Genomic DNA, 15,668 nt, shown 5'->3' on the forward strand with positions numbered 1-15,668 from the left:
ATTGTTCATTTTAGACATAGGCCATGATAAAGTTGTTTAACCCATTTAATTGTGGTTGAGTCAATTTTTTTTTATGAAAATGTTTATTGGAACGATAAAATTCGTATTAACCGAAGATGTATGTGGAGTTTATAGTAAAACTAACAGTGTATCCAGGCCAAAAAATATACGAACAACGTAAAAAGTCCAAAGTCTTTTAATTATATATGTATTTTACGAAATCCCAATTTTTTTTAATAAATAACTAATGATGTATGCATGTATAAACTTGCCAAAGTCTTCTAATTATGTATGTCTTTTACAAAAGCCCAAACTTTTGCCTATAGTTGAGATTTGTTGAATGTATGTTTGTTGTTTAATAATAGAATTTTGATTGAAGTTATGTGAAAATGTTCAATGAAGAGAAGATAATATTGCGACTATTTTCAATGCAAAAGTATACTTGAACTATGTTATTTTTTTAGATTTGTTCTTTATATCAGATTTTTTTATTTTTTTATTTTTTTTAACGTGGGTTGTATACAAATGTGGACTTAAGTTATAAGCCCATTTGTTAATTTGTAATACGAAACAAATTGACGCATACATTCCAACTTTATGTATTTTACGAAAGCCCAAACTTTGGCCCATATTTGTGTCTTTGATCAGAGTATTATTTATTAAGAACTTTTTGTTCATGTATAAACTTGCACTAGAGTTTATATTGAAAACGAATAGCGTATCCAGGAAAAAAAATGTACAAAGAACTCAAAATCCCAAAGTCTTCTAATTATTTATGTATTTTATGAAAGCCCAAACTTTGGCCCATAGTCGTGTCCTTAGTAAGAGTATTATGTATTAAGAACTTTTTGTTCATGTATAAATTTGCACATGAGTTTATAGTGAAAACGAACAGCGTATCCAGCCAAAAAAATGTATGAAGAGCGTATCCCAGTTGGTGATGTCCATATTCATCCCTCTATTTGAACTATTATTACTATATATTATAGAGGCTACTATTGGTATTTAAGAAACTCATGGGGGGCAAAATAGTAAGGTTGAAGAGATTTAGAGTTACATAAAAAAATATTTTTTTACTGTTGCAGGACTGTAGATAAGAGTCGCGATTTTTATAATAGTTTAGATAAATGCTTTATCCATTCAATATTCAATGTGTGTCTATCCTCTATATCATAATGCAAGACAGATATTGTATACTAAATCACAAAGTTGGACATGGTTCATGAAAATCAAATAAAGCTTCAGGTGTGTAACCAAGTTTATTATGATAAAAAAAACCGTAGGTCCAAGATTACATTAATTACTAATACAAAGAAGAAACACGCACTGCTGCAATTTTAGATACAACCACTACTTGCTGTTTTTAAAAAAATCAAAAATTCACTCGGAAGTCTGAAAAAACAAAAAATAAATGATAAATATTAGCTAAAAAACAAACCTGGCCTTAGTATGTGGAAGTTCTTCTATATAATCTCCCCACAGACATGTTTTATTTTTCTGGAATCGACAGATGCTCATTTGAAATTGAACCTTAGACAAAGCACCAATGGTCATCCAACAACTTCCTCCGTGAAATCACTCGGAACATAAACATTGTTTGCCTTCCTAATATGCCCTAAAAGATCATTTTAAAATGTTAAAATTAAATCCCCAATACATGGATTAAATGATACAACTGAAATTGATTCAAGAAAATTGACACTTTGGAATAGACAATAAACTAAATCAAAGAGTGAAAATTGATCATGATAAAATTATCGAGTTTACCCCATTTTATAAATACGACCTAACCAAAGAAATCTTTGTATGGTCTGAGAACTTCATAAAAAGCTTCTTATAACTTTGGTTTTTCCTTTTATCATGTCGGCAGTGGAAAACAGGCCTTTTAATGGCTTTTAAATGTACGATTGCATTTAGCTGCCATAGTTGAGATAATAGCCCTTGGGTTATTCCTGAAGCTGAAGCTGCATTGCAAAATACAAAGGGATAGCCAGTGTTGAAAACACTGCCTTAAACCTAGGCAATATTTAGCCCTCCACTTCACCACCATCTAAAATGGGTTTTAAAGATACCCTGTACGTAAAAGCTCAAAACTGCTGTCATTGCATGATCACTGTGGACTATACGCATTTAACAACTATATGCTTGAAACCCTCGTAATGTAGAGACAACACCGATCGCCAAAAGTGAAGTGGACTTTGGTCAGATCAAATAATGTAAAAGTGCAACTCAACAATTTGCGCAATTTTATCTGTGAGTTTTGATTTGGCAAATTGCACCCTCTAGAATGGTAGCCCGAACAGCTGATCTCACCCTTTTCATGGAAAAAACAAATTTGAAGAGAGACTATTGATATTTGAAAGAAAGATCAACTCAGTAATCGTTAAAACCTAAAAAGACTTGGAAGACAGAAAAACAAAATCCCGTCAAATTGCACTAACAAACATTTTATTACATTTGAACAACACAGTTCGATCAACAAAATTGGGCCCAAAACAGATAAATCTCGCCGATATATCTTGGTAAATTAGTCCCGTCAAATTTCACATATATCAAACATTTTTTTTTATATCATTTGAACAATAATCACAGTTAATAACGAAATCAAAATATCAAATCCGATATATCGGCAAGATATCCGAAAAAACTTTGGACTGGTCACATATCCGCCAATATATCTCGGTTTTTGGGTGAGGGCCTTGCTTAAAAGAGTATGCTGAGCGCATATTTAAATACATAGCTTTACAGCAATAGGTTCCAACATACATACAATAAATGCACAGACAAACATTAAACAGAACATCTCGTCTAACTATTATTTATGAGACCTTCGTTCTCAGAACCATCTTATCGTCTGGGACTTTCACTTTCATCGCCCTTAAACTATACAAAAACATTTCACATTAACTGCAAGTGTGGCGATAATTTCACACCACATAAAGATATATAGTAACAGTAGAAAAAAGATAAAGTCTGCACTGAGTCCTGATCCCCAACAGTTTCTACAGTCTCCTCATCTGTCCCTCTAGGCTTTATTGAAGAGGGCAACGCCGCTTCCATTGCTTCCTGATCGGTAACATCTTCTGTAGGATCCTCATCTGTCCCTTCAGGTTTCCCTGGAGCAGGCAACATCTCAATTATCATTTTCACCAAAGCTTCATCTTCATTGCCCATACGTTGTTCACAATTTTCTACAATCTGCCAGCAAGGACACAAACATATCATAAATTTTATATGAAGACAGGGAAGGATCACAAACTCAGTGAAAGTAAGCTTCCCACATAGCTGAACACACGTAGTACACATATACACACACAACAACAACATACCAGACCATCTCTCCTATTAAATACCCTAATTTATCAACATGAAAAACCTGGTTGAATCGGATGTCCCCTAATTGGACTGGCTATGGTATAAAAAGACTTGTCAAACTTTTCAGCTTTTCAATTCTTGTTATATTTTCACGTCAGTCTCAGTAGGAATGGCAATCAAGTTAGTACTATGTCTGAATCTATGGAACATGTACTCTCTGTTAAATTTTTAGCAACCGCAAAGGCCCTGCTTATATCCAGATGGACTTCTAAAGTCTGCATTAGATCCTAATTGGTAAAATACACTATGACCTTACAATCAGATGCTTATGATGATAAACACCATTAGGAATCACTAATTAAGACTGACTTTGGCTACTTGAAACAGGACAAACAGTACTCTTTTATATAATCTACAGGTCATCGGGATTTTCTAGCCAATACAATGAATAGCTACAGATACAGTATGCTCAGCAAGTCCAAATAACATAACATAAGTTTCACCACACTCGTGTAGACAAACTTGGATCTATGAACAACTAAATTTCAAGTGACAACAATTTGAACAAAAATTGATGGCGGTTTGCTAACCTCATAACAAAGAAAGTAATTCCTTAGAACTCGACTTTTTCCCCGAGGTTATAGGAGTAAGTGGTAACTTTTGAATAAAATCAGTTGAAGTGAACGGTGAATTAGAAGTGGTCAATGCTGAACTTGAGCAATGGTGAATCAGCATATGTAGTAGCATTATGAAAATTATCTTAGTCCATAATATTGCAAAATAATAACACACTAACAAATATGACAAAAAGGAAAGAAACTTGCACACTATCAGAATTAGCTAACCGAGTCAATTTCAGTTGCTGAAGAAGGTCTGATATTAATAAGGTTAAGTTCTCAGTTTTTGCAAGATCAAATTTTATGCAACTTGTCAAAAACTCATCAATACTTTCTCTTGTTTGATTGCGAGCAGCACTTTGAACCAAATAATCATAAACCTAACATGAAAAACCATTAAAACAAACTTAATTAACAACAGAATCACAAAAAACAACTCTTATTAGTACTATTATTTGAACATAAAATCTAAAACACACCTAGAACTCAGATGGAGCTACATTGGCAATAAGTTGATGTGCCTCTAGATCGTAAAAAATCAAGAACTTTGAAATTTGTAAGTGCCCCAGCATTGGTTTGCAATCTACATGTATGTATAGATGAAACTTTGACAATTAAGCAAACTTATTAAACCACAATGAAAGTGTGCGAAAGTAGGAACATACATCTTCATAATAGCTTGTAAGGAGATCGAATATTTTGAAATCGAACCCATTAGAGGTCACATATTATGACCTTACACAAAGCACCAATGGTCATCCAACAGCTTCCTCCGTGAAATCACTCAGAACATAAACATTGCTTGCCTTCGTAATATGTCCTAAAAGATCATTTTAAAATGTTAAAATTAAATCCCCAATACATGGATTAAATGATACAATTAAAATTGATTCAAGGAAATTGAAAATGATTTAGGTTTGGGATAAGGTATGGAGTTAGAATTAAAATTGCATTTAATGGTGATCTGCAAGAATGAACTCGAATTCCCGCAAAACCATTATCACCTTCAATTGATAAACTCAGTAACAAATAGAAATTGAACAGATTGATCGCAAACATTGGTCAAACACAAATCAAACACCATAATATACTTACTTGATGCTTCGTTACGTCAGTTTGCATCACCTTTAATAATGTGTACAATAATGTCGTATTTTCACGCCCCTTTAATTCAACCAAATCCATCTATTCAACCTAGTAATCACTTTGGAATAGACAATAAATTAAACCAATGAGCGAAAATTGATCATGATAGAGTTATCGAGTTTACCCCATTTTGTACTTTATAACTCTGAATAACTTAAGAGTATACTGAGAAATAATCCATTACATTAGTTGGTGCATTCAAATTCTCTCCAAGCTAAGATTCATCATAATCCATAGGGGGACTCGAAAAACTCCTCATTTGTGCTCCTTTCTCCTTGTTCGGTTATTCATTGCTCTAGAATCCACCCGATTCAGTGATTCATTAAAAGCAAACTGCGCAAGGACTACATAAGACAACACCAAGATTAACGCATTGTTGGTATAAAGGCACAACAGTTTATTTGCTTGTTAGGGTTTCCTGTCAAAGAGGTATAGAATAGCTAAGCCAGCATAATTGCAAAAGGCAATGCCAAAAGAAATCTAAGATCTTTCTCAGTAAAATACTTGGATCTTAGACATTCACTTGATATTGGTGAAAATTAACTGTCAATTTAATTCACCAAAAAGGCACTTTCTTACTTCAAATAAATGGAAATTTGATCATAAAACTTGTGTTCCTTGGTATGCAGATTGAACTGTCTAAGAAATTATAGAATGACTAAAGTTGAAGGATCTAATAATCCTTCTTATCTTATTCCTTTAGTGAATTAGATGGTCATATGGACTATGTCCACGGCAAGCGCAAAACAGATAGAAAAAGTGCATGAAGAAAGCTAGTTCCAATAGTGACTGGACTGTATGAGCACTTAAAAATTATCGTTATCCCATATACAAAGTCTCTTCCACCCTTTATGCAACTACCAACTCCCCACACTTCCCATCTAATTCAAGAATAAGCCATTATAGACACTATATTAGTGCTAGAAGTCTTGATTGAATCCTAGCCCTTCCGATACTATCCAAAATACTAAAACCCTCCTTGTAATCAGAAGGGGCAACGACGATTGACAATCTTTTATAGAAGTCATAAAAGCCATTTAGTAAAAGTCCTATGGAAGGAGTACTCACATACCTGGCTGATGTTTAATGTGGTTGATCTGTTGGAAACCAAAACAATTGATAGTGGATAATCACTACAACATGGAGGGAGTTAGGAAATGACATGAACAAAATATGAAGTCATGCCTTGCTTAAACAATAGTGCTTATTGTGTCATGCTCTCGTGGATTACGGACCAGTTCTTGTGTCAACGTTTCCTGTCAATTTGTATCATCACATTAGGATTCAAATCCATCAGATTTCACAATTAAAATGAAGTTAAGAAAAACCTGATTTATATAAATATCATTGATATCACTAAAGTGATATTCAGTGGTAAAAAATACCTATTTGTTCAAGTTGATATCGACTTTCTCATAAAAGAGTAATAATACATACTGTAGGACATTTCAACCTAGAAGAAAAATGAAATATAACCGCATACCCCTTGCTTAGGGTAAAAATGACAATCTAATGTATTAGCTCAACCCTTCTTATATGAAAAAAAAAAATTAACCACACATGTTTATAACCACACATGTTCATATAGGATGACTCAAGTTATAATACCCTGAATATTTGCAGTGTAAAGAAGCAGCAGTATTATAAATATTTCTAATTTCCTTTAGTGTATTATTAGTAATCCTCGAGTGTCATCCACTACATATATAAATGTGGCCTCACACATAAACAAAAGTAAAGCAACTAACCCATTAGTCCAAAGCTCTTTCACTTTCTTAAATGTATTTACCTGTTGAAAATGCTCGAGGTGAATTGCTCACTGCCAAAAACACACTTGACCCTTGGATGTGAAATAAGTAAATAGATTCACATATAAGCCTTTGATCAAATAGAGAATTTTTGTTGGTTAAAATAGAGCCCAATGTGTAGACATACTTAGTTCACTAAAAGCATTAATCGAATAATAGCCGAGGATCTATTAACAGCCATGTGTGACATCGGATCTTAACAGTAACAAAAAAAAAGACAGTACGCATTAGCAACTCCTGGTAAGACAGCTGATTGTAGAAGTGGTAAAACACCCTAAACAAAATCACTCACAGATACAATGTCAACGAATTTCCAAAAGCTTGGATTGCTCAGTGATATCCTTAAACCCATTGAGACCATTTGACAAACACAGCCACCGGAAACAGATACAACAACAAAACTATACTAATACAACCATATAAATTTAGCCCATTCACTTCCTTAAAACTCTGTAAACTATGTTTCAAGTAAATGTTCCTAAGAACATAACCAACATCACTAATCAAAGGACCCCAAAGACCTTGAACATTGAATGACACTTCAGTTACAACAGCAAGTGAACAACTAAACACAATAGGAAGAATAGAAAGCCAGACACTTAACGGGTACCCTTATGTTGCCAGATACTAATGTCATACTAAAACATTACAATACTCAATAGTGGTTCTATAGTCCAATTTGAGAATGCAATGTATAAGTTGTCAAATACTAATGTCATGCTAAAACATTTACCTAAATCAAGTCAATCGCTCCTCAGAAGACACCCCCAACCATCTAGGGGAAATCGTCGAAGCTCCAAAGACCCAGTGAGCTCCCACCATTCAGAGTAGTATCCCTACTGAATAGACTATCCATTGAACCATCCTAGCTTCACTCAAGATATAAGATTTGAAGAAACTTCATCTGAGACTCAAAAGCAGATAGGGATTGTTTGAAGATTTGCATTTTCAGTTTAACATCTTAACTTCTTTCTTATTCAGAGATTTTTAGCTAAAATTAAATTCTTCTCTGCATTCGGAGAAGATACAGATGCCAGATATACCTAAATAGCTCCGTATAATTTAGTTGTCAAAAAAGAGCACCCAAGAGCCGCCCACTATGTTATGCTGCTATGATAGAGGTTAGGATTAATATAGAATCCCTGCTTAAATTGATTGTCCACTGGCCGCGGTTTGAGACCTTCATTTTGACATCTAAGAAAAAAATAAAATACATCCAAATCAATGATGGCAAATTATTGGCTCACTGGACTACTTAAGTCGGTACAAATTAAGCATGTCATTGATTGGTTGGTTGTCCTATGCCAGTAACATAAACAATATTATTATTCTGCGATTTTAGATTTTAGATTTTAAAGATAAACAATAAGGTATCATTTTCTCAAGACAGACCTGTATGCCTATCAGGTTGGAGTCGACAAATGCTCAAATTGTGAAATCATCACCTCTTCATAATCTAATTAACTTGACGTTTCTTCTACGTTATAGAACATATCCATTTGCCATGATTGTTTTTGCACATCAAATTTCAAGTATTTATAAGTGAACAACTGATCTTCAAATGAAGAGAAAAAATAGGAATTCATGCCCGAGAATTACAGTAGATATTAGACTAACAAAAATATTTAAGATGGGTTATTTAAATTTCAAGTAAATTTCCAACACTCGAGTTTCATAAATTCTTCTGCAAATGATAATTTGTACTTGAGGTAAGGAAGTCTTGAAAGGTTAGACACTAATCGTAACAAATAAATATACTCTAAATTGACAATAAGTAAAAGTAACATCATTTTTTCTGCTAAAGAAGCCCAATTCACCTGTGGACCTTCTTTTTCCTTTTGCGAATTGTAATTTTGTGATGTACTTTGACAAATCTGGTTGAGATATCTCCAGTCCTTCTGATTTCATAATTTTCAAGTATCTGTAAGAAAAACACTTAAAATGAACCAAAGCTACACTCGTATGCTGTAGAAATGAGTTTCTCAAACATTTTATTTTATTTTATTTTTGACAAATTTCCAAACCAAGAAAGACGTTGAAATCCTTAGGCCCACCACACACAATTTTGAAGTCCAACTAAATAGTAAATTTAAAATTCAACTTCAAAAAAGAAGAGTAATAATCTATATATATATATATATATATATATATATATATATATATATATATATATATATATATATATATATATAAAAGCTTTGATTCTCTCTCCTCACCATATCGCTCCATTTTGCACTTCCAACAATGTGATTGACTCCTAAAAAATCGGATGGAATAATAATTAGTGACACCTCCCCAGATTTATTTAAATCTCCCTAATCTATGCTTAATTTTATATAGACTCCTCAAATTGAAAAAAATAAAAAAACAAAATAAATAAACCTTATCCAAATTCTACCGAAATCCTAACTTTTCTCCTCAAAATTAGGATTGTCTATTTATCTTTTTCCCTTTCCCTACCAACTAAACACTAATGAATGAGAAAAAAAAAAAAAAGATGAATACACTACCTCCCCGGTTACACTATTTGTAATATGTCTATTCTTCCAATGTGCTTTTTCTGGAAAACTTTCTCTTTAACTTTACATTTAACCCTTTTAGGTGCGAGATTTGGTTTTGTACTAGACAAAGAGTTAAAGGAAGTCGCTTCCATGATGAAGTAAAGGTGCTATTGCGAGATAAAATCGGTCGAGAGAGAATCGGTCATGAAGTATGTTTGCACTCTTCCGGATGTTTAATATTGGCATGGAATGCATCGCCTATTGCTTTAAATTAAACTCCTATTGCCATTTCTGTATGTTTCATCAATAGACATTAGTTTAATTTCTTTAACTCTGTATTCTTGGCCTCTTTGCAGATCGATCTCATGATCTCTGGAAAAGAACCAGTTAAAGCGATGGCTTACATTTGTGAGTTGTAGTTATTTTGGGTTGTATTTAGTCTTCCATGTCTTCCTCATGAATCTGGGTCTCCAAATTTTGAAGACAGGTTTTTCTTTCCTCGCGTCTCTTTCTTTCTTTGGTTCTTTTATAGCCTGTTATCGTGCAGAGGTTGAATATTGTGCTTACCAAAACCCAAAAAAAAATATTGTGCTTACCTCTTGCTAGCTCACTTAGATCAAACTAACCACTTGGTTATCATAGAACAATACAATAGTCGATAGGTTTAAGTGAGAGGGAGCAGAAGTTAAGCTAGAAAGAAGGTCATAGGTAATCCGGATATGAGTTATATTGGAAGTTATTGTAAGCCAATTGAGTGGAAGATGTATGAGCCATATTGAGGCGATGGTCATGTTCACTGTCCAATAATATTTATATATTTATTTATTTATTTTTATATATTGTATTAAGAAATGTTGCTTAATACCATCCCGACTAAACGGTGTAGTAGGTGACACACCTGAGGTAGTACCGAAAGATCCTTACTCTACTGAAGTAGATGGGCAACTTGAAAATGTAAGTGGTGTAGTGGTAACCATGGAAGGACCTGACGAACAAAATGTACCCGATGAGACAACCTCTGTAGTAGTACAAAAAGAAGAATCTCATGCTGGCAAACAATTTCAGATTTCTAAATTCCTGGAAAAGCTCAATTTAAAGGTAAAGGAATGATGAGAGTCATCCAAACCAAAATGTTTAGGATAAGATTACGTAGTTGCTGATGTCTACACTTTAGAAGTCCTCTATATATGTTTTATTTTCATAACAGAGTAGTATGCTTTGATCAATGAAATCCCAACTTTATTAGTTCCAGTTCATTGTTAAGCATGACCTGAAAATAGAACTTTATTAGTTCCTGGTGTTGTGAGTGATGCTCAATTTCATGGAGTATGAATTGCATCTTCGTAAGAATTGATTTAGTAAAATAGATCTAATTTTTGTAATGAGTAGTATCTATCTATAAACCATATCAGTGAAAAGATGCCCATTGGTTTTTTTGTATTGTGTTGTTTAGTAAACTTCAATCTCATATTTCCTGGTGTTTTCTAGCATGAACTGAAATGTATGTTGGCATTGAGCATGCTAACATGAAGTTGTGAGTTGTGGTCAGTGTCATTGTCTTAACATAATGTTTATAGAATAGATACAGGATATTAAAAGATGATAATGACATGGTGTAGTGAAAAGAATGTGATGCCACTATTAGTACTACTAAATATCTATGGTACTTAGAACTACTAAAACTTAGAACATATATTTCTTCTATAGTACTACGGATTCCGTCTTCGGAAGATAAACTTGGTTATTCATTTACTAATATCTATGGTGTATGTGTATCCGTCACTATTTTCAGGAAAAAAACTGCAACGTAAGTTCTGCTCTATTTTTATACTCTTTGTATATGTACTTGGCAGTTGGTAATTTTTAGTTCTTGGGTTCTCAGTTATACTTGTAATGTATTAACAGGGATCTTTCTGAATATGCTAAACTTGAAGGCATAATTCAGCAACGCAAAAGGGAAAAAACTGCAACATAAGTTATGCTCAGGCAGTGAACAGCCAAGACGGTCTGTGAAAAGAGTAGCCACTGAACAACCTGAAACTAAGGGAAAGAAGTTTGGGTTTGGATCAAGAAAGGCATGCAATCCTGCATTTGCCGCTGTCCAGTCAAAATTTGAATAGCTGAGTTCATTTGCCACCTCAGGTAGGTCGAACAATTCTTCTCAAGTTGTGGGAGTAGAATCAAAGTTAGACAGCGTTTCATCTACCGCAGATTCTGGAACATGGAAAAAAGAGATTAGCCCAGTGGAAAATTCAGTTTCTCATGAACCAAGATTCCATATTGGGGGTTCAGATTGTGGCACTGAACTCTCTATCACTTCCACACTTATTCACCAAATAGATCTAAAGTGGTGTGGTATGGGCCTGAAACTATAGTTGCAGAAAACTTTGGTTCTAAACCACATAAAACAACTGATAATGGTTCTATCCTTAAGAGTATAGAAGTTGAAGCTAATAATAGTTCTCTTACTTCAGAGTTCAATTCACCTTACATCATGTCTCTGCAAGTACAGCTTGAGGATGTTAACAGCGAATCTGTTGAAGTAGGAATGCCTTTAATTTCCGCACCATTAGAGTAGAAGCCAGAGAGAAGTGCATCGGACATGCAAATTCAAATGGAAAATGCAGCAGATCAACTAGCATACAAGTCGTTCCCAGAGGGATCTCCTAGAAGTCACATAACTATCCAGGATTTGAATGGAACACCATCAAGTCAGGTTTCTGTGAAGGCTAAAAGGAACAAAGTGGATAAAAGCGGCTCCAGCCAAAGCAGAAAGTCATTGATAGCAGGAAAGAAGTCCCCATCAAATCCAAACCACGATTCTGGTGCAAGAAGTAGTACAGGGCAATACAGGGACTCTAAAAATGGGAAGAGACGAAACTCATTTGGCTTAACAAAACCTGGACACGTTGACCATGATCAAAGAGACAATAGTAGTTCTAAAACCCAAAACCTTTATTTCTATCCCTTGAATGTCGACTTCTTCCGGAATAGGAAGTTCTTTGCTCATAAAAAAAAACGATTCAATCGTTTCTCTCGCATTTCTCAGGTTGGTTTCTTATCACTTCTCTATACCTTTGTGGTTCTCACCTCTCTTTGCGTCATGCCTCTCTCTTCCTTTAAGTGTTTCAATTTGACGTTGATTTTTTTCTTAGTTTTTTTTTGGTTTTATGGTCACTCTGTTTGACTAAATCAGCATTTTGATTGGGCAATACAGTAAAAAGGGTTTGTAAGAATATTTATGTGTATAAACTATTTTACTATGTTCAATCTTTAAGGTTTCACAGATTCATCATCTCTTTAATCTTGGACTAATTGTATAACCATCTGTTAGTGCGCAATTTAATTACTTTGATATTTAATTTTCGTGTTTTTCATCCTTCATGCATAGTTTTTCATTGGTGGCTCTTTTGTGTCAGGTTCTTCTTTTTTTAGATGATGTCAATTGGACATGGCAAGGGGATGACATGATTTAGTGAACAAAAGTAGATTTGATAGAGGATATTCTTTAGTTTGTTAGTTATAGTTTGATAAAACGACCACAAAATTTCTTCTCAGACTTCTTTTCTAGCGTGGACGTGCATCTTCCAAAGTAAGGTAATTATTTAAGGTTGGTATATTTGAATTTGATATTGACATAATTTTGCGATATGATTTTTTTTCCCCTTGCTTTGATAAACAGGAATGATTACTGTATCATGCATGGCTATTCCAATCTAGAACTTCTAATTAGCAGGTATGTACTGATCATTGAAGAATTTTATCATCATTGAGATCATTTTTAGCTTTAATATTTGTATGGTTTTTTTTCTTTGATTTTTTTTCCATTAGCACTACTTACTGTGATTATGCCAAGTTTTAATAAATTTTTCATGTTTGACAACTTTTGTTGATTTGATAACATCAAATCAAGAGGGTTACATTCTACCAAGGATAATCGTTGTAAAATTCATTTTTGCCCAAGCTGATTGGTAGGCATATGCCAAACGGGCAAACGACAGTTAAATTAGGTAAATAATTCTGTTATAAATTGATTTTTAGCATACACTATCATACAAAATTTGTATTCATCAGCTCATTCTACCAAGGATAATCGTTGTAAAATTCATTTTTGCCCAAGCTGATTGGTAGGCATATGCCAAACGATAGTTAAATTAGGTAAATAATTCTGTTATAAATTGATTTTTAGCATACACTATCATGCAAAATTTGTATTCATCAGCTCATTCTACTAAGGATAATCGTTGTAAAATTCATTTTTGCCCAAGCTGATTGGTAGGCATATGCCAAACGACAGTTAAATTAGGTAAATAATTCTGTTATAAATTGATTTTTAGCATACACTATCATGCAAAATTTGTATTCATCAGCTTATGTGTTTTGCTAAAGAGCATTATAGATAGGTCTACCTCTAATATTTGGGCTTTGTTTGTTTCAAAATATCATATAGTTTAAAACATCCGCTCTGTCTTTGACTCGATACAATTAGTATTTTGAGGCATCTCACCTTTTGATGTCGAGGTATGGACACACACATCATTACATCATGTTTTACTTGAGGGCTTGAGGTAATGATCTATGCTTTTGAGTTGGGATAATGTTGCTTCATTTTAGCAATATAATGTAGGGTGTAAGGTGTTAGTATTTATTTCTTCATTATTACAATGCATACTCTAAAGGGAAATATATGCCCACTTTTTGTGTACCTTCTAGAGGCCCACATCCATTGATAATTCCTCCAGAGAGACAAATAATAACTATTGCCATTTGAATATTACCTCATGAAAAGGCCTATTTGGAACATTTGAACACGTCAATTTTTGGATTTTAAGAATCATATTGGGCTTGCGCAAGTTCACTAAGGATAATATATTAGATTGATGATCCATTTATATGTTATGCGTACTTGATAATGGTATTGTATGCTTCCTTATAGTCATTATAGTACCTAATGCTTACACAGATCTCCCTTCCCCTTCCGAGATTTGTTCTTACATTTGAAAAATGTGTTTAGCTATTGATGTGGTTTGCACTCCTTTACCCTTCATTTCTCCTTTACACTTTTAAATGCAATAAATTAAATAATGCGAAAAAATTGAATCTTGGACTAATTGCAATAGCTTCTGTTTTTGCGCAATTGATATACTTTGATTTTCACTTCTTTCATATTTGTCATCTTTCGTGAATGGTTTTCATTGACTCTTTTGTGTCAGGTTCTTCTTTAATATGTTAAATATTAATGTGGAAATCCACATACCAAACTCCTAAGTCCCTATCCCGAGAATCTAAAGTAAGTCATGGTTGCACAGTAAATCCACATCCCTGTTACAAATTTCAATCTACTTTAAATGAAAAGTCCTTATCGATTTCTTTAGTAAGTCAGAGTAAAGTATTGCAATTGACAATAACAATCTGAAGTCAGAAAGCCCTGAAAATCTCAAGCTTAGGTCCAACGTCAAAGCCATTTTCTTTTTCATTGTTCCCGTGGATGCAGACAATCGAATACGGCTCCATGTGCAGTTGATTTCATAACTGATATAAGTCATATTAATATAAAAAATATGGATTTCCTCCGTCTTTGGGTTTTTATTCATAGAGTTGGAAGCGGATTGTTATGTATTTATCTTATTCTCCATTACTGATTGATCTAATTAATGCACAAACATGTTGGTAATCATTGCTTGAAGATGTGTAATCTCTTCCATTTTTTTTTTGTCGTTTCCATTCCTCTTTTATTTAATTAGGAAGTTTTTGATTAAATGCTTATTTTATGTTTATGTCTTCTCATCAGTTTTCGATTCTGGCGTTTATCAATGTTTGGGTAACATCGATCTCGAATTGAAGATTTTCTTCTCATTAAACTTCTTAAATCTTATTCTTTGTTATTATTATTTTTCTAATTTTATGGCTCTGATTTTCTATGTAATATGGATAACATATAATGCCAAGTGTTGAACGGCCATTACACATCATCAACAATGAATCCCCTCGAGAATGAAAAAAGGATCGACATACCAGTATGATTAGGGATAGATATCGCTATCACCGGTATATAAACCAAACTGAAGGTACAACTCTACTACTCTGTCATGGCCTTCTTATTAAAAGATTATTTAGTTTTACTTTTTTTTTTTTTTTTTTTTTTTTTAACATGCATTTTATTTTTAAAGATTCATTATGCTACTGATGTTGGATTTCATGTAACCATAATAAAAATATTTTTTAGGGTTAAAATTGAATTAGTTAAACAGTATAAAGGTAGGCCTACGGTTGTTATAGTC

The 15,668-nt window shown here is 33.5% G+C and overlaps 1 long non-coding RNA gene across 15 annotated transcripts; it reads right to left on the minus strand.

Annotated features, from left to right (window-relative positions):
- Positions 1 to 2,699: 2,699 nt before the first annotated feature.
- Positions 2,700 to 8,914, minus strand: LOC147518873 (uncharacterized). Of its 15 annotated transcripts, XR_015211916.1 has the most exons (8): positions 8,704 to 8,912; positions 6,151 to 8,080; positions 5,263 to 5,422; positions 5,028 to 5,136; positions 4,598 to 4,752; positions 4,412 to 4,515; positions 4,161 to 4,312; positions 2,700 to 3,198 (listed from the first exon to the last, which is right to left on the minus strand). It is a non-coding gene; the product is annotated as an uncharacterized LOC147518873 (long non-coding RNA). The 15 variants fall into 15 exon arrangements; XR_015211917.1 differs by having other exon boundaries at positions 5,028 to 6,175; positions 6,264 to 8,080; positions 8,704 to 8,913; XR_015211914.1 differs by having other exon boundaries at positions 5,028 to 5,422; positions 6,147 to 8,080; positions 8,704 to 8,913.
- Between the last annotated feature and the right edge of the window lie 6,754 nt (positions 8,915 to 15,668).

Source organism: Coptis chinensis, chromosome 2 (genome assembly GCF_015680905.1).
Source record: "Coptis chinensis isolate HL-2020 chromosome 2, ASM1568090v1, whole genome shotgun sequence".
In the NCBI taxonomy this organism is placed as follows: Eukaryota; Viridiplantae; Streptophyta; class Magnoliopsida; order Ranunculales; family Ranunculaceae; genus Coptis; species Coptis chinensis.